An 18,612-nucleotide genomic window follows, 5' to 3' on the forward strand; every position below is an offset into this window, starting at 1 on the left:
CGCGGACCCCGAGCCCGCGAGCGCCAGGTCGGCGGCGGGCGGCGGGAGGAGGGGGCGCCGGAGCCGGGGCCGGAGCCGGGGCCGGAGCCCGAGCCCGCCGCGTGCGCCCCGGTGCCGCCCGGCCGCCTGCTGCGGAGGGAAGCGGAGCCGCCGGGCGGCCGGGGCCCGGCCGAGGACAGCGAAGCGGAGGCAGCCAGCGGAGCCGGGCGCCCGGGAGCCCCGCGCGGGAGGCCCCCGGGGCCGCGCCTGCTCGGGGTAAGACCGGGGTCCGCGCCTCCGGCCCGCGGACGGGGAGGGAGGGACACGCGTGTTCGCGGAGCGTGGGCGCGTGATGCGGCGGCGGCGGCGGCGGCGGGGGGGGGGGCGGCCTCCGGGCCCCCGAGCGGGGAGGAGCCCTCCGGCGTGCACCTGGGGGAGCCCCGCGCGGGGCGCGCCGCGTGGCCTGGATTGCGGGCTCCGACCTTCAGGGAGCCCCGGGCCCCACTCACCCGCGCAACTCATGTGAGTCACATCTTCGGAGCGTGTCTGGGACCCCGACCGGTGCCTTTTAGGAACCTTCCTTTCCATTTTGAGAGTTAACAAGTTTACTTCTGTCACTTTTTTTAAATCCCTTCCGAATCGCCAAGGTCAGCCTCCTGCAGGTAAAAACAAATGAAAGGAAACGTGGTCTCTTCTTTTGTAAAGTTGGGTTAAGGGAAGCACAGGTCAAGAGCCCAGCTGCTTCTGGGGCAGGCGCTGGGTGCACACCGGCGGGTCAGCCTCTGTGTTTGAAGCCCTTCCTTCCCCGCACTTGCTCAGAGACTGAAATCAGCGTTCACTTTGAGCGTCTCCCAAGTATGAGTGTCTAGGCCTCTGACTTCTTCTGTAAAAAGTTGTTTTCTGATATTTTTCACTAGGACTTAATTGCATCAAAGAAATGTGTAAACGTCGTCTGGCAGGATGGGTACCCTTTCCTACAGCATCTTTTGTTTGTGGCAGCGAGTGATAGGGAAGCAAGCTAAGAACTTGCTTGGGAACAGGGTCCTTTTCAGTTTCCAGCAGAGAGGGAGGTGGCCTGACTGAGCAATTGCCAGCCCTGAGCAGTCTGCACGGCGGAGGGTCTCCCCACGTCCAGGGGAGGATGACAGGCAGGGAGTTTGCCTGGCAGGTTCAGAGTTGGACCTGGAGTGACAGATGGCACCTTTCTCTCTCTGTTGGTCTGGAAAGATCACACTTGTGTGCCCTTTGATATCTGACCCCAGTTGTATCACAGGGGTGCCCAGACTGAGCCATCCGGGGAACTGAGCAGGGCTCGGGGTGCTGAACTGGGTTAGAAAGCCCATGTCCATGTACAGCAGCTTTGGCAAGACTTGGGTCTCAGCTTGGCCCCAGCATGAGCCGGTTCCTGTTTGACTCCCTTGAGGCCTGTGAGATTTGGTTTCCCATCCCCAGCTCTTCCTGGAGGGTGTCTCTACCCTGGCTGTGTTGCTGATGTTCCTTCTGAAAAGGACACAGGCCTTTTTTTTTTTTTTTTAATATTTATTTATTTATTAGAGAGTGCACGCACACACGCATGTGTGAGAGCATGGGAGGGGGGTGCAGAGGGTGGGGGAAAGAGAATCTTCAAGCAGATTTCCCACTGAGCACTGAGCCCTATCCAAGCTGGATCCCAGGCAGGACTGGGAGACCATGACCTGAGCCTAAATCAAGAGTTGGCTGTTCAATCGACTGAGACACCCAGCGCTCCAGGTCACAGGCCTTTGAGTGGGAAACCTGGATTCAAATTCCAGTTCCTCTCTCTTTATTGGCTTTGTGACCTTGGGCCCTTCCTTAACCTCTCTGACCTGGGTTTCCCCTCTCTGGGATTGCCTGCCACTCTGGAGCAAACAGACCTCATTGGATTCTTACAAGGCTTAAAAAGTGTTTTAAATGAAAGTGTTTGTAAAAGTTTGGCTATAGGATAGGGGAGGGTTTTCAGGTCTCATTCCAGCAGGACTAGGTGTGTGAAAGGTAACCTTTTTACTAGGTAACCTTTTTCAGCCCTGACAGGGATAATAAAGCAGATATTATAATACTAATTATTAATCTTTCTTACAAGTTTGCTGTGAAGGTCAAATCAGATCAGGTGAAGGGGCTTAGAGGGGCACCTGGGTGGTTCAGTCAATTAAGTGACTGACTCTTGATTTTGGCTCAGGGTCATGAGTTTGAGCCCCACAGCAGCCTCTGCGATGGGCTAGAGCCTGCTTAAGATTCTCCTTCTCGGGATCCCTGGGTGGCTCAGTGGTTTAGCGCCTGCCTTCAGCCTAGGGTGTGATGATGGGGTCCCGGGATCAAGTCCCACGTTGGGCTCCCTGCATGGAGCCTGCTTCTCCCTCCGCCTTTGTCTCTGCCTCTCTCTCTCTGTGTCTCTCATGAATAATTAAATAAAATCTTAAAAAAAGATTCTCCCTCTGTTCCCCCTCCCCAAGAGGGCTTTGAAAATAAGAGAGCAATATTTGCATTGAAAGCAGTTACTAAACTTTCAGTTTCCAAACCAACAGCACCTGACTGGCATTTGATGTGGACTCTCTTCTAGTCATTGCTCTGAGCCCTAGCCTCTGATCTTACACACAGTAGGTCTCTGTAATCACTAGATGACTCTTGAGCTGACCATCTCACATAGGTTCTTAGATTTTATTTTTCAGTCTACGGTGTCTTTTGTCTAGAGATACACTGCTGAATGGGCCTTCTGGTTCCTTCCCCTCCCACCCCTGTTTTTTGGAACAAATGCTACCCATTCTGACTTGCCTCGTTATTAGGTGTATCCAAATGGAGGCCACGTCAGTGCTGAAGAATTCAACGTTTTAGTGAAGAGATAGTAACTACTAGCCTATGTGTAAATCTGGATGCCTCTAAGCTACATATAATGCCAGTGATGTGCAGCTGGCTTAAATGCTTTGACATGTTTTATGGAGGGACCTGTGGCTTTATCATTCACTGAGAAGCTCATTTAATTATGTGTTTGTTAGGAGTGCACGTGAGGTGGAAGAGGGTGACACACAGGTGGCACACATCCTTGTTTGAGCTTCTGGTTCTCCATTTGAGGAAGGGCTGCTCCCAGCTTCTCCTGGTTTGTGGGAGGAGGGCTGTAAATCTCTTTGAGGACTAGCACATAGCAGTGACTTCTCCTGGCAGCTCCTCGCAGCCATGTCTCAAGCTGTAAAGTGGATTATATTGATGCTTCTTAAACCTGCCCCCAAATCTTCAGGTCAGAGGAATCTGTTTCAGTGTGTGTTCAGCGATTCCTTTGATGGAGACTAGAAGGCAGGATCCATCTGTTTGTTTTAATATAAAAATGCTTTAAATTGTTGTCTGGATTAAAAAAGCACTCAAGGATGATGCACCTTATTTTCCCTGAGGCTCTCGTGGTTTCCTGCAGCAAAAGTATATGTACGCCGATTTGGAAATCTTGGAGCTGGATTATTTCTAGGGGCTCTGCTAGTTCCAGACTTCATGATATGTGAGGACTTTTGAAAGCAGAAAGTCCTCTCCGAGATGGATTTTTATTAACAGCTGAAGAGGGTGCTCCAATATCCAAGGGTATGTTAGGGATCAAAGAACCACCAGAGTATAAATTATCTGGATTTTGAACGTTAAGCAGGACCATGCTCTTGAGTATTCAGGGGACTTTGAGATCGTTTTTTACCCCCAAGAATTTGTTGAAGATAACTGTGAACTTGTGGATAAAGTGGTTTGACTTTTTCTGAAAAGTATCCCCTGTAGCATACCATTCAGAACACTTCATTCTTTATTGTACTTCTCCTCAGTGACTAGACTTAGTTCCTAGATAGTGAGATTATGTTGATTAAAGATGTGGTCTCCTGAATTATGTTCACACAGAATGTTTATTAGCAAATCCTACATTGGATTGCATAGATACAGGTTTGTATGTGTCATTTAAAATGGGTATTAATTAGAATAAGGGTAAGGATTTTGATTTTTCTTCTCCAGGTTTAGAGAGAAAAAGCATCTTTACACACGAAGAGCCCTGGGATTTTTGAGGTTCTCTATCAGTTCCTCTGGTGGTTTTGGTAAAATCAAGAAGTCCTTCCAGGCAGTTCTTCACATCAGTGGTGTATGCTGTGGGCCTAGATTTTTTTGATGGTAACATTCCATAAGCTCTCACTTTTCAAGTTTTGCAAAAAAGTAAAGAAGGCAGGATCTAGTATAGGCTTGTCTCCTTTTATTATGCTCCTTATCAAATAATTTCCAGTTGCAGATTTGGCCAAACATCAACCGTCTCCCTAAAATGTTAGAATAGGTTTGGCTTCACTTGTGTTAGCGGATCATGAATTTGAACCAGGGGGAGCAGGTGGGCAATGAGTGCAGAAGCCACCATTGAAGTTGTTGGAAGATCTTTAGAAAATTTTTCCTGGGGAAGTGGGGAGGAAAAACTTCATTTTTGCTATTTATGCCAAAGGGGACCGAGAGTCCAGGTTCATGGTGGGACCACTTGGCCTGAGTGGAGGTGAATGATGCTCATGAGACAAAGATCCCAGTGGTGCTCTTTGTGCCTGACTTTTGCTCCCTGCTGTCCTGGCTCCAGCTAGTTGCAGGAGTGTAAGGATTCACTACCCAACCTGTGGCAGGTGGGCCTGTAGCCTGTCAGCATTACCTGGGAGCTTGTTAGACTTGCAGAACCGCAGACCCTGACTTGCTAAATGTGAATCTGCATTTTATTATTTTATTTTATTTTTTATTTTTAAGTAGGCTCCACGACTGAGAGATCATGATCTGAGCTAAGATCAAAAGTCTGATCTTAACAACTAAGCCACCCAGGTGCCCCAGAATCTCCATTTTAAACATATCTCCAGGTGGTATTGATGCCCAGAGACCTCTTCACCTCCTCGTGGTTCCCCAGAATGTTCTTTCCCCACACACAAGGCCAGACTTTGCATATGGTGTGAAGAACAAATGGCCAGTACACACTTGTTCCCTGCCCCACTTGGGACAGTTGATGCTCAAAGCTGGATTCCACCGTTAGTCCTCTCCTGAAAGGAAAGAGACTGGGGTTTCTCAGAAGTTTGCTGAACCCAATCCTTCCCCATGGGGGGACAAGGCAAACTGCTATTCTCTATCAGTAGTGAAGAAAAGCAGTCCTAGATGTGTTCAGTTATTAACCCTCCCTACCACAACCCACACCTAGAACATTGGGTGACGTTTCAAATTCTTAAAAATACACCAAAACAGGGAATAGGTGGTTCTCCCTAAGCTCTAGCCATATAGTTGAACTAACTCTCCACACATTTATCTCCATTTTTGTTGAGCAGATTGGAAGTACCAAGTCATATGCATAGGACATGACTAGACAAGGTGGAAACTAGAGAGAAGGTAGGTGGATCTGACCCCCAGTGTATAGATAGCCTTTCTCACCCACCCTTCTTCCCTCCTGCCTTCCTAGCAGGTACAGAGCTCTTGGCCCAGGGTGGTCTTCTTGTAATTGCACATAGGGATGGGTGCAGGGAAGCTGCCTTTACAAAATTCTTCTTTTCTTGCCCATGAAGTGCCCAAGATCCCAGTCTGAGAGATGAAATTGCTAATATACTGATCAGCTTCTATTCTTTTTAAAAAGTTGTGGTATAATCTATACAGCAAAATTTGCCATGTTAGCCATTTTTCAGTGTACAGGTTTGTGACATTAAACACATTCACATTGTTGTGCCAATACCACCTTCATCTGTCCCCAGAACTTTTTCATCTTCCCTAGCTACCAGGCTATACCCATTAAATTCCAACTCCCTATGCCCCCATCCCTCTACCTTTGGGGCAACCATTCTAAATTCTGTCTCTATAAATTTACCGTTCCAGGTACCTCATATAAGAGGGATTGTACTGTTTTTTTTTTTTTAATTATTTATTTATGATAGTCACACACACACAGAGAGAGAGAGAGAGAGAGAGGCAGAGACACAGGCAGAGGGAGAAGCAGGCTCCATGCACCGGGAGCCGACGTGGGATTCGATCCTGGGTCTCCAGGATCGCGCCCTGGGCCAAAGGCAGGCGCCAAACCGCTGCGCCACCCAGGGATCCCTGTTTTGGTTTTTTTATCTGGCTTTTCTTACATATCTTCCGGGTTCATCCTTGTTGTATCATGTACCAAAATTTCCGTCCATTTAAGCCTGAATAGTATTCCATTTTGTGTATGTGCTACATTTTGTTTATCCATTTATCCATCTTTGGACACTTGTGTTGCTTCCACCTTTTTGGCTGTTGTGAATAATGCTGCTCTGAATGTGGGTGTACAGCTATCTGCTTGAGTCCTTGCTTTTACCTTCTTTTGGGTGCATACCCACAAATGGAATTGCTGGATCCTGTGGTAATTCTGTTTAATTTTTGAGGAAGAGCCATACCATTTTTCTGAATGGCTGAGCCACTTTATTTTCCTACCAGGAACATACAGGTGTTCCAATTTATCCACATTCTCACCAACACTTCTGAGTTTTTGTTCTTTCTTTCTTTGATAATAGCCATCCTAATAGGTATGATGTGGTTCTTTCTTTCTTGCTTTCTTTCCTTCTTTCAAGATTTTATTTATTTATTTGAGAGAGAGAGACAAGTCATGAGTGTTGGGAGGGGTAGAGGGAGAAGCAGACTCCCGCTGAGTAGGGAGCCTGATGCGGAACTCGATCCCAAGACCCTGATATCATGACGTGAGCTGAAGACAGATGCTTAACCAACTGAGCCCGCCAGACAGCCCTGATGTGGTTATTTCTTTTGAGTTGCTTTTCTTTATTCTGATATTCTCCCAACACTAGCCACAGTCTTTGTCTGGCTTGGAGCTGTGGAGAATTCCTAAAAAGTGGGACTCTTACTTCAGTCCTTGCTCCTGATTTCTGTTTTACTCTGTAGGCATCATATTGAATTTACTTACTAAGTGTGGTGAGACTCAGATTAATAAGGTTTCTAGGAGCTGCTAGTGTTTTCGAGTCTGTGACTTGATGGTCTTTCCTTTCATGCTTCCCTCTCCTTTTTTATTTTGAATGGGAATTTGGGTGTGTGAGTTGGGGGAGTCAGGAGGACAATAGTGTAAAGGCAATTCTGTGTCCAGGATTCTTTTTTTTTTTTTTTTTAAACATGTTTTATTTATTCATGAGAGAGGCAGAGACATAGGCAGGGCCTGACGCAGGACTCGATTCCAGGACCCTGGGATCACGACCTGAGCCGAAGGCAGACACTTAACCTGATCCACCCAGGCGTCCCTGAGTCCAGGGTTCTAAGAATAAATTTGGTTTGCCCATTGGCCCTTGGCTCCGAGTGGAGGTGTTTGGCAGGCTTGCATTTGCAGAAATCTGGCAACACAGTTGTCACGCCTGAGGGCCTTGCCTACATTGCAGAATTTCAAACCTGGGAAGAATATCAGAGATTTATTTAAACTCAAGTGTCAGGCAGATTCTTGTCATGGTACATGGTTGGAATTGATGAACTTTGTGCCAAGGGATTAAAAATATGAACCAACCAACAAAAAACCAAACGTATGATTCAGGAATAGCAACCTAATGATTTTGAGGGAAGATGGGGAGAAGGAAAATGAGCAATTTGTTACACACATGAGTCACTGGTGTTGTGTCTGTGAGTGTTCCAGTTGGACGCAGAATTTTTGAGACAATTGGTTTACTGGCTTTGGTAGTAGGGAAGAAAACAGTGTCATCCAGACGGTGGGTATTCCATTTCAACCTTTGCATCTAGAAGATGTTTTTAAATGAAAGGATGGATCCTAAAAAAAAAAAAAAAAAAAAAAAAAAGAAAAAAAAAGAAAGGATGGATCCTTTGGAAATTGTACAGTTTTGCTTTACATGCTTAAGTGGGACATAGACTTATTCCATTCACTTGTTAAAAAATAAAATCCTTCAGATTTACCAATTTGTAGGGATAAACTGTAGCATGCTATTGATAGGTTTAAAGCCATGTTCTTTTTTTCCCCCTTTAAGATGGATGCTTTCCCAGGGTTAGAGGTGTTGAACCTGGTAAAAACTCCTGTTTATAGCAGTCAATTCTGAATCATTACCTTGTATGATAACCTCATATGGTTATTAAAGGGATTGCGTGAGTTAATGTGTATGTGTGGCTCACAGTAAACATTTTGTGTTAGCCATTATTATTGTTTTGAACTCCTTATGACGTGTTCATCCACAAATAATTTCAGAGCATGTCCCCTGTGCCATGCCCCAGGGGTATGTGTTGCCCTTTGTCCTTATGGTCCTCACAGGAAGAGCCCCCATGACTTGAGGGAGTGATGTGGCTGCAGATTTTGCTCACCTGGCAATGAACTTCCCTTCTTTAGCTTTGAGGAGAAATGGTTCACTCGCAAGGATCCCAAGGCATCAGAGAAATCCCTTGGGACTTGACATTTCCAAAGTCTCTGTTGGAAGGAGTATGGTGTGAAGTATTTGAGAAAATATCTTTCTGTGTGAGAAGACAAGCAGAACATTCTTACTATTATAACAGATAAAAGGTATGACAAGCAAATCACTGGGAAAATAGGCTATGAACTGTTGACTGACGCAGTAGGTGTGTTTATGCTGTACTTGGATGATAGGAAAATGGTTTGTATTAAAAGAGATTGTAAGAGGAGTATCATAGCAACTGTTGAATGTTAGCTTGAAAAACTTTTAGTTAAGTCTCTTGATAGTAGAAAAGATACTCCTATAGAAGAGAACAAAGAATAAAGAAGAGTTTGGCTATTTTATCACCAGCCTTTTATCCTTTTTGGTAATTCTTTATGGTATCCTGATTGAAGAGGCCACATGGCAGAGGATTCAGCACAATCAAATGTGAGGATTTCCCTCACAGACTCAGAAGTTGCAGGCACATTTGTTCAGTAGGGCAGAGCAGGGATGCAGTATGGAGACTGTGAAGAGAAGACCATGGCAGGGCCCAGGTGTCATGAGGGGACGCGGCCATCTTCCCTCCTCAAGCATGCTCAGGCAGGTGTGTGGTCCCAAGCCCTACCAACCACCGGAATGACAGACCTTCATCGGAGCTCTGGCTTGGCTACACATGAGAGGGGGTGATGGCTGCGGCTGGGTGGCCAGTGATAGTCTGGATAAAGTGGATTCCTTTGGGCGACCTTGAGGAGATGTGGCTTGCTCTTTGAAGAGATGGTGGTAAAGTTAGGGAGGGCTGGCCTCAAGGATGAGGCTGAGATTTTTGAGTTGCTTCAATCAATTGTGATAACTCAGTTGTACAAGGGTTAGGATATGCAGGATCCTGTTTTGGATGTCCTGGGTTTGATGTGTTTGTGAGATTTCCTAGTGGAGGCGTTTAGGGCAATGGAACATCTGGGCCTGAGGCTTAGAAGGGAGATCTGTGTGTGAGGGGAGGGTCTGGGGGCCATCCCCGAATAGACAGCAGTAATGTCATGTGAAGGAGAACTCCCAGAGGTCGCCGGAGGAGATGAGAAGTGCTGGGGGAAGAGAGTGTTCCTGCAGGGAGGAATGAGGTTCATGGGGCCTCTCTGCTGTGATAGGTCAAATAAGATAACAGCTAAAATATTCTTTGGGTTTATTTATACTTAGTTGGCATGCAAATATTTGTAGAATTGTATCAGGAGATGCTGGCTTAGCCTGTAATCATAGTAACATGTTGACTGTGAGGATTCTTGCGGCCTTCAGAAACATTTGCAGGTTTCTGTGCCAAGTATCATGTGTGCTTATCTCAGGGGTGTCTGTATTTAATGAATTTCTGAAATTAGTGAGCTCAGAATTAAAGATTTTACTGCACTTTCTTGAGAATCTTATGTTTGTAACTTGAGGTTTTACATTTTGTACTATTGGAGCTGTGGAGTCATGGTAAAATTGGAGGGAGTTAGAAATTGCTTATTTTAGCCAAGGTGACTTCTGCAGCCCCATCACAATGGATCAAATAAGCAATTAGCAATACTTACCACTGGGGAAGATGTGGACCAGGTGGAAGCCTCATGCATCATACACAAACAACAACCACTTGGAAGATTGGCAATATTCCCTAAAGCTGACCATATACATTATGATCCCAAGATTCACTCCTGGACATATATTCAACAGAAACGTGTGCTGTCTTCTTAGTAGCAGCTTTACTCATGTCAGCCCCCAGGTGGAGAAACCCAGATATCTATTAACAAAATCGTGCTTTTTCCATACAATGGAATACTACTCAACAATTTAAAAAGGAATGAATTATTGACATGCAACAAACAGATGAATGTTACAGATAAAACATTAAGGTGAAGAGACCAGACAAGGAAGTATACTCCATAGGATTCTGTGTTCAAGAAGTTCACATACAGGTAAAACTATCATATTATAAGGGTGAGAAGAGCAGAGTTTACCTACAAGGAGGTATTGACGATGCAAGGTGGGTCTATAAGGAAAAACTAACGGCGCTGGATGCATAAGACAATGAAAAATTCTAGTTAATTTGGCAACTATTTTAATGCAACATGAAGTAAGATAATTGTTCTACAGAATGTAACAGTGCCCTAACCTGTGGTTTTCATCCCATTGCCTTCCCCCACTCCACATCCATGGATCCATTTGGAACATATGCACCCCTAGTACCTGGGCCTTAAGGCCGCTGTTGTCCAGTCTTTAGGGTAGTTAATGAAGCCTGGGTGTTTACTCATTTTCCTTGGTTCATGAAGGGTGTGGTGTTATTACTGTGGCCCAGGGCCAGGCCTCGGGTGATGTGATAGAGGTAATTACCTTTCTCAGGTCCATAATTTAAGTAATCAAGAGAAATAATATTTTAGTGCAGAATTTCTTAAAAAAAAAAAAGCGCAAAGAAATCTATGATGAACAAAGCATCAATATTTGTAATAAAGACAGAATCGTTATTACTGATTTTTCCTCTTGCCTCATGCTCCCATGTGGCCTGGCAGGGCACATCATGGGCCTGAAGATGGAGCAGGAGGAGTGTGAGGTTTGAGAACCATAGTCTTGGCCTGGATGTCTGATTCAAGAGAATAAAAAGTGAAAAGGCAGGTTGATAAAAACTGAATGGCAGTTGATTCTGTTCATGCTTTTCAGTGTTTTGTGAATGGAAACTTGTGACTTGGAAAGGATTCTTCTCAGTATATTAAACATTCTGACAAGAGGGTATAATGTATAAAAGCACTTAGGATGGTCCTTCAGAGACTGTCATTGTTCTTTTAAGTTTTTGTGAATTTTGTAGTGTTAACTTATGGCAAGAGTGGCTTGATGTTCTAAATCAAAACAGGAAATTGTCAAGGCTCAGATAATTTGTGGCATTAATGAGATATAAAACATTGTCTTTGGGATCCCTGGGTGGCGCAGCGGTTTGGCGCCTGCCTTTGGCCCAGGGCGCGATCCTGGAGACCCGGGATCGAATCCCACGTCGGGCTCCCGGTGCATGGAGCCTGCTTCTCCCTCTGCCTGTGTCTCTGCCTCTCTCTCTCTCTCTCTCTCTCTCTCTCTCTATGTGACTATCATAAATAAATAAAAAAAATTAAAAAAAAAAAAACATTGTCTTTTAGTGTGTAGCAGTCTTTAATAGTAGAAAAATTCATTATTACCCACCTTTTAGCTAATCATGTGATTGCTATTGATATAATTCCCTCATAGGCAGGGTGGAATCTAATAATTTGCTAGCCTCCATACTGCTTGCTTACAAACACATCCATGCTATTGTATGTTCCCGAGCATGGTTTCTGAAATGTGGCCTCCTTTTTGTCTTTTTCTGGTGAAAAAGGCCCATGCATCATGTCCATTTGGCTCTTCTTTGTGATCAGGATGTGTTGCCTGGACTGAGAAAGAGCTGGGGGGGGGGGGGGCGGGGCGGGGGGTCCCAGATATTTCAGCACCTCTTCCAATTGCTATGGATACGGTATCAGTGTCAACTGTCCCCTCAGAAGCTGAAATGCTTGTCCTTCCTGATGCTAAGGTATAGGTTCTTCCAAGTATTAGAGGACTTTTCAAAGTGTCTTATATGGGAATTACTTTCAAAAAATTACACCGAAGACGGTTAAAAATTCCCCGCCTTGAAAAGCTCACTTCTTTGTTCACATTCTCCCCGCCCCCTTGCCAATTTTGCTGGGCATAGTTTTCTCCTAGCAACACGCAGTGGTCAGTGGGAAAGTCAAGCTGGCTGAGAGCCTCCCTGCCAGGGACCATCTTCCCCAGTCACTAGGGCACCTGCAGGGGCCTGTGCCCTGTACCCTGGCAGCATGGCACACCTGTGATGGCACACTGGACTTTCTTTGGGTCTGTAAAAGTTTATCATTAGGAATCTGTTGCTTTGGGGCACCTGGGTGGCTCAGTTGGTTGAGCATCTGCCTTTGGCTTGGGACATGATCCTGGAGTCCTGGGATCCAGCCTCACATCCAGGTGGGGCTCCTTGTTCAGCGGGGAGCCTGCTTCTCTCTCTCTCTCTCTCTTCCCCCCTCTCCCCACTTGTGCTCTCTCTCAGATAAATATAATGCTTTTTTTAAAAAAGAGTTCTATTGCTTTAATACATACTGGGTTGTTGAGGTCTCTTCTTTCCTCTTGTGTTAGTTTTAGTAGGCTGTGTACTTCACGGACTGGATCTGTGTCACCCGAGCTGTTGAATTTATTGGCATAATCATTATCCTTTCAATTATTGAGAAGATTTGTAGTGGTGGCCTATCTTTTGTTTCCGATCTGCGCCTTGGGCGTTAAGGTCTCCGTGCAAAGGAAGGGCTGGATCAGGGTAGCTGAGCTCAGGGCAGCGCGGGGGGTGGTTTCAGGGAGCGGCGGGGCAGGAAGGGGAAGGGGAAGGGGGGGAAGGCGGGGAGGGAGCCGGGGGAGAGCTGGGGCCCGGCCGGGCTGGCGGCCTCCTCTCCGGGGAGGAGCTGCCGGGGAAGGAGCGGTCACGTGGGCGGTGAGCTCATTAGGCTGGGGACACCAGCTGTGCTATTATTAGGGCTTTTAAAGTCCGTGGCAGATGTTCTTAGGCGGAGTTCCAGCCTCGTTCGCTTCCCACATATGGCCTAATACAGTACATGGAAAAGGAGCCACTCGCTAACCAATAGCTTTTCCATGAAACACATCACTCCTTCCCCCCCTGAACTTTTTTCCTTCTCTTTCTCTCTCCCTTTGTGCCTTTTTTTTTCTCTCCCTCTCGTTCCTTATCTTTTTCTTGCCCTTTGTGTGTGTTTTCTGTTTCTTGTCTCTGTCCTTTGTCCTCCTCTCGCTCCCTGCTGTTTGCCTCTGTCTGTCTGTCTGTCTCTTTCTGCCCTGTTCCCGCTCCCCCCAGCCCTCTCCCTGTCCCTCCCTCTGGTACTTCCTTCTTTTCTGCGTGGAGGCCCTGGTAGTTTAACCCAGTGTGGGACTAGGGCAGGACAGAGTGGCCCGAGAAGAAAGTTTGCCCATTTTAGATTAGAAGTGAGCCTCGGCGTTTCCTAGAAAGTGTAAGGAGCGCAGGTAAGTCCGAGGGTGAGGACGCTGGAGAGGGTCTGCTCCAGAGCCTGTCCCACAGCTGCACCTTCGCTTTGCTTCTCGGCTCCAGGGGCGCAGTAGTGGCCTTAGGGCCACTGTGGCCCGGACAGACTAAGGAGCCAGCCAGGGCACTGGTTACTAATGTCCATTTTTGCACACGGTTTGTGTGTGGGATCAGCTGACGACCTCCCACCACCATTGTCCTGGGTCCCCCTGACCAACTTTTATCAGGAAGCTTCGTGCAGCCCTTCCCTCGTCCCTCATTTTTATAGTAACCCGTCTCAGCTTGGAAACACAAGGTAGAATCAGTATCAAATCGACTTATGGTGCGGGGAGGGCACTGGGTGGGGGGGACTGAATCTCTACAGGGAATGTGCTGTTATGTACTAGGACTCTATGTTTATGCTTTAAAGCTCAAAGTGATGCAAGCTTCATTATAGAAGTTTCCTACTCTTTCTGAGCACTGATGTTTTGAGATATTACATTAATTTTGTAGCTACAACAAATTGATCCTATTTTAATTTCAAGAATAATGAAATAATACATAGATCAGTGTCCTATCTCACTCTAATCATGGCTACAACTGTCAGAAATAGATTTTAAGGAGAGCTTCTATAACCTTGGCATTTCTCTTCAAAGGAAAGTAAATGTAACTATTTTAGAAAGTACTTTTTTTTGGATTTTAAAAATTATTTTGTTCTGCAGAAAGTATTAAAAATAATAAGCCCAAAGCCAAACTGTAGAGTGAGATCAGCATGGGGAGAGAGTTACTGAGCTGGGCACCTCATTGTTCTTACTGGTTTCTCTGCTAATTTAGAGATTGGGAAATAAAACCAAGAATGGCCTTTTCTCACTTCCCTAACTTTATCTGAAGAAGGGGAATCATTAAGTAGGATTTTGCATGGTGCCCACTCCAGCTCTTGCAGACTGGTGGGGACAGGTGCCGTGGCTCTAGCTGTGGGGCAACAGGGACAGGTGTATATATGTGCTGCATCTCATCGTGTTTGCTGAGTGGTTTACGCTTATTCCAGAAATGTGGTTGGTTCTGATTTCCTAGGTCTTCGGCAGGTAAGAGTCAGCTTCGGCTGGAGTCAGTGACTTGTTGGTAGGATGGGGAGCTGGAGATCTGGTTAGAAGAGTGATTGTAAGTATGTGTTGAGTGGCCTCCCTGGGCCAGGTACTGAGGTGTGACAGTAAATTAAACCAGGTCTGGGGGCAGGTGAGAGAGATGCAAATGAGTAGCAGGTGTAAGCTGTAATGCCAGGTAGTGACTAGGGGTGATGGGGACGGAGGGGTGACAGAGGGTGGAGTGTCTCTGAAGGCCTCCTTAGGAAGGTTATGGATGAGTAGAGACCCAATAATAGGATGAGCCATGGAAAATATATGAACACAGCATCCTCTCAGGCAGAGCATGGTCAGGACAGGCCTGTGTCCTACTGGCCTGCCTGGCTGTGGTCAGCAGTTGAGATTTTATTTTGAGTATGGTGGGAAGGAAGCTGCTGGAGGATGCTGAGCAGGGATGTGACATGAATGGATCTACTTTTTTTGCATGGGTTCCCCAGCTGCTGTGTGGAGAGCCAGAGTGTGGGAGTAGGGAGAGGGGGAAAGAGTTCTGTGTTGGTGCAGGCCCAGGCAGAGTGGTGCAGCTCCAGGCCAGGGTAAAGGATGTGATGTGTTGGGGTAGAGGCTCAGGACACCTGGCTGTGGATGTGAGGAGCTGCGGCAAGGAAGAGTTTAATGTGATGTCTTAGATTTCATATATTCTGAATGGAACTCTTAACACTGGAAAACGTTCACATAATTTAAAATTCCTGATGTTAAAAGCCATTCTATGTAATTTTTTGGTCAGGGGTTAGTCGGGACTGCTGGAGTTAAAGTTTGCCCAACATCTATGAAGTGAGTGGAGGCATCTTCGTCTTAAGCCTGAGCTAAAGGCCGAGAGGAAGGAGAAGGCTGTGTTCTTTCATAGCTCACAAGTTACGCTCTCCTTGGCAGGGGGAATGAGGTGAATCTCAGACTTCATCCCAAATCAAGGGGCATGAAGTAACTGTTGAACAGATTATGGAGAAGAAAAGGAACAGTGTGCTTCAGGGTAGAGCATCAGTAACAACTGATTATAGTAAACCATAGCGAATTGAATTTTCAACATTGAAAAAATCCTGAAGATTCTTCAAGTGATTCTGTAATATTTTCTTTGTGTACTTTGCCAGTTGGCTTAGTCTGTGTCTGGATACGGTGCCCTACTTGAACTTCACCATTTTAAAAATGCTTCTCTTATAAATTAGAGTGGGGTGATCTCAGGCACGTTGCCTGTTCCCTCACAGTGTGGACGATAGCATTTTCCCCCGGTGAGGATCAGAATTTCAAGGTTACAGAAATATTAAATAGCTAATCCCAGGTTTATCATTATCACTCTTGCTTACCTCATAATCTGAGATGATTTTTCTCCCTGGAAGGCCTGACCTTGAACCTTGGCACGGGGAGAAGATCCGACTTTGCCACAGCTCCTGGGAAGTGAGAGGATTCCGCTCTTTCACCTGCAGGGACTGGGTTAGGAATGCTGAGCAGCCTCCTTTGAAAAGCATGTGCTGAAGCTTCAAGCCCATCAGCCACTGAGGTTATCAATAAAGAATCTGGAAGGTGCATTCTCTTGGAATCTGAAATATTTAAGGACAGAAGATCTTGCTGCTTTCTGGTAGGGTATGGCAAGAATAATTGACACTCGAGCTGGGTTTATTTGGGATTGCAGTAGGTGAGGATGAGTTGGGCTTGCCTGGTTATTCCAGAAGGTGCTGCCATCTTGCATCTTGCTTACCATCTTGGTGGCCTCTCCTCCCTACTTTATCCACTGCCCTAGTCTTAGCCTGTGTAGCACAGAGGAGCTGCCTGTCACCCCATACTCATCATGGCTTGGCCATCTTGCCAAGTATGGTGTGAAGCCCCAGGATATTGCTCAAATTCACCTCCATGTGTCAACACTCAAGGGCTTCTTTCACACCTCTGAGCACTTCTCTTCTAGGCCTTTCCACTATGTCTTGTTGGCATCTGAATAAATAGATACCAATTTATTAGGAACCAAATTAATGCCAACGGCCATTTCCCTTATTATAAGACTTGTCCTATTTTACTTCTTCAAGTCTTTTCTATCACCCCAAGACTGTGGCACCAATATTTTTAACATCTCAAAACAAGTGTAGTAGGCTGCTGTCCTCCTTAAAATGAAACTCCATTGTCATTGAATTAAAACACTGGCTGCTTTGTTCGGAAATGTGGGAAGGAAGGGATTTTTCCTGTAGAATATCATCAAGTCAGCTCTTTCAGAAGTATAAATTCTGGGCTAGGGTTTCCTTAAAATATATTTCAGTGTGTTTGTTCTGGAACTATTGGCACATCACATTCTGGGCTCTTTTTAATGGGCTCTGGGTAATTACCGTGGCCTCCCATCTCAGCGAGTACAGTAAGCCATTCAGGAGGATAGCCAGTTGCTTATTAGCTGGCAGCTGATGGCCCCTGACCCCTCCTCCTTGGAGATGGTGTGAGGCACAATTAGAGAGCCCTTGCATGGGGATAAGTGATTGGTGAGGCATAAATAATGCAATCTACCCTGTCTCTCTGTGCGTATGGCGGGCTGAGCAGACTTATCTTTGGATGCCTGAACCTCATAATCTGGGTCCCACATGTTTAGGCTTTGTGACCTTGGTAAAGTTCTTAGCCAATAAGCCTCCGTTTTTCCATCTATAGAATAAGACTGGGGAGCATGATTGTGGGGATTCACTAAGATGAGGTATAGAAAGGTCTGGCTCTTTTTTGCTTGTTGGCAGCATGCAGCAGGCACTCAGCGAGGGGAGCTCTGAGATTCACTCTTTTGGGGTTCCTGACACTTCCGTATATTGTCCTCTCCTTCCACTCCCAGGCTCTCTGCCTCCATCATGGAAGACTGAGACATTTGGCTTCTGGTCATCTTCCCCTGATGATGCATCATTCGAGACTCTGATGACTCACCCAACACCTTGACCATCTCCTCTCCACTGGTGGCCTCTCCTCCCTACTTTATCCACTGCCCTAGTCTCAGCCTGGACTGGGTCTGTGTCATCTCCTGAAATTACCTGTCCCACCTCTGAAACCCTCAACATCACTACCCTGTTCTTTGAACTCCAGACTTTCTTGGCCTTTGCACACTTGTGTTGCCTCATCCAGGTTCCTGGCATCTCCCCCTCCACCCTGGCCTATGGTCACTGAGCACCTGTTGTCCTTCCTTTGGGCCACCCAGCAGAACTCTGTGCCTGCCTTCCGAGGGCTGCTGGAGAAGTTACAGAATCACCTGTCGGCCCGAGTGTTGACCCTGTAAAGCATCTTCAGCTGGGTCACAGGCTCTGCCTGCTTATTTGTAAATGTTTTTTTTTAAAGGTTTTATTTATTTATTTGTGAGAAACATAGAGAGGCAGAGACACAAGGCAGAGGGAGAAGCAGGCTCCCTGCAGGGAGCCCGATGTGGGACTTGATCCCGGTTCTCCAGAATCTCACCCTGAGCTGAAGGCAGATGCTCAACCACTGAGCCACCCAGGCCTCCCATGTTTGTGTATGTTTCTTGAGGTTTCTCTCTCTGCCTTGAGCCACCATGACTGTTCTTGACTTTCCATGGCTTTCCTAAACATCTTACCCCCGCCCAGGGTGAGCAGGAGCAAGCAGACTTGCTGCCTCCCAGCCTTCACGTCCAGATGTTGGCTCCTGGGAGTGAAGGAGGGACCCTCTTCCTGACTGAGGCGGATTTGTTTCAGCCAGTGGCTCCCATTCCCTCCTACCTCCACAGGAGTGACGCTTGGAAAACTAGTCCTTCTTTCTGTGTCTTCAGCCTCATGCTATCCCACTTCCTGGGACATACTCACTTCTCTCCCCTCTTTCTAGACCCCTGGTCTCTGCGGCCATTGCTCTTTCTTCCCCTTCACAGCCTGTCTCACTGAAATTGGCCCCTCCTCCCTTGCCCTGTTGCCCTCAGGCACCTGAGCCCATTATTCCATCACCAAGAGTGCTGAATTTGGTGCTAAGTCCAGGGCACACCCAGTCCTGGCAGTCTTGACCTTTGACATCACAGTCTCTGTACTCCCATTCTTTCTTTCTTGAAATACTCTATTCCCTGGGCTTCTCAAAAGCTGCTCCCTTCTGGCTTTCTTCCCACGCCTTCCACCACCCTGCCTTGTAGGCT

The 18,612-nt window shown here is 46.5% G+C and overlaps 1 long non-coding RNA gene across 6 annotated transcripts; it reads right to left on the bottom strand.

The window, feature by feature from the left end:
- Nucleotides 1-573: 573 nt before the first annotated feature.
- LOC112668710 (uncharacterized) lies at nt 574-18,403 on the bottom strand. Of its 6 annotated transcripts, none has more exons than XR_007405293.1 (5): nt 18,212-18,403; nt 15,833-16,066; nt 12,471-12,552; nt 8,275-11,769; nt 5,221-7,362 (listed from the first exon to the last, which is right to left on the bottom strand). It is a non-coding gene; the product is annotated as an uncharacterized LOC112668710 (long non-coding RNA). The 6 variants fall into 6 exon arrangements; XR_004808412.2 differs by lacking the exon at nt 5,221-7,362 and adding an exon at nt 7,497-7,732 and having other exon boundaries at nt 8,275-11,758; XR_007405292.1 differs by lacking the exon at nt 5,221-7,362 and adding an exon at nt 7,497-7,732.
- Nucleotides 18,404-18,612: the final 209 nt, after the last annotated feature.

This window comes from Canis lupus, chromosome 23, assembly GCF_003254725.2.
Source record: "Canis lupus dingo isolate Sandy chromosome 23, ASM325472v2, whole genome shotgun sequence".
NCBI lineage: Eukaryota > Metazoa > Chordata > Mammalia > Carnivora > Canidae > Canis > Canis lupus.